The sequence below is a fragment of the Triticum dicoccoides genome, chromosome 4B, assembly GCF_002162155.2.
Source record: "Triticum dicoccoides isolate Atlit2015 ecotype Zavitan chromosome 4B, WEW_v2.0, whole genome shotgun sequence".
In the NCBI taxonomy this organism is placed as follows: Eukaryota; Viridiplantae; Streptophyta; class Magnoliopsida; order Poales; family Poaceae; genus Triticum; species Triticum dicoccoides.
This window is the reverse complement of record NC_041387.1, coordinates 579,055,469-579,056,239: the sequence shown is the minus strand read 5'-3', so window position 1 is coordinate 579,056,239 and position 771 is coordinate 579,055,469.

Genomic DNA, 771 nt, shown 5'->3' with positions numbered 1-771 from the left:
CCTGATCGTTTTATGTTGCTCCCACAGCTCTGGAATGCTGAGGCTGGAAGATCGGCACCAAGGAATCAGTGTTCAGCTTGCCCCACCACCCTAGACATGGACAGCGAGGATGTTGTTTACATGATGTCGAAACTGTCACATGATGATAAGAACGCATGGATGGTTGGTGTTAACCTTGCAAAAAAGACGACGAACGTGCGTGTACCAGTTTCTGGTGCGAGAGTCCGCTATTTCAATCTGGAGCTCCTCATCTGTGATTTCTCTGAATATCTGAATGCAACTCCAAGGTAAATTTCTTTGGTTATCTTTACGTAACATTTTTCCTGCTGGTTACACAGCGATACAAGATTGTAAAAATTAATTGTACCAATTCCCTATTTCTACATCTGACACATTTGTTTTCTTAGTATTTGCTTCAGGTCAAGTATTGGTGGAATCAAAAGTGCGCCGAATGCGGAACATAACTGTCATGTTTCATCATAATTTTTGCTGTGGGTTAATGCCCCATTTTATAGGGTACAATTTTAACTGTGTGCTTGTACCTTGGAACAGTAGCTACTGAGAGTTCCTTTAAGAACCAAACCAACCTCTTATAAAATGGTTAGCTAGGATGATGCTACCTGCATCCATCTGGACGTTCGACTCTTTGGCGTCTCATGGACGTTTGACTCTTTGGTGTCTCATATATGTGAATGATCCTTTAAGTGGAAGATGACATTCTCGTCAATAGCAAGCCACACATGGCGAATTCATCAGTTTTGAAGCTCAACA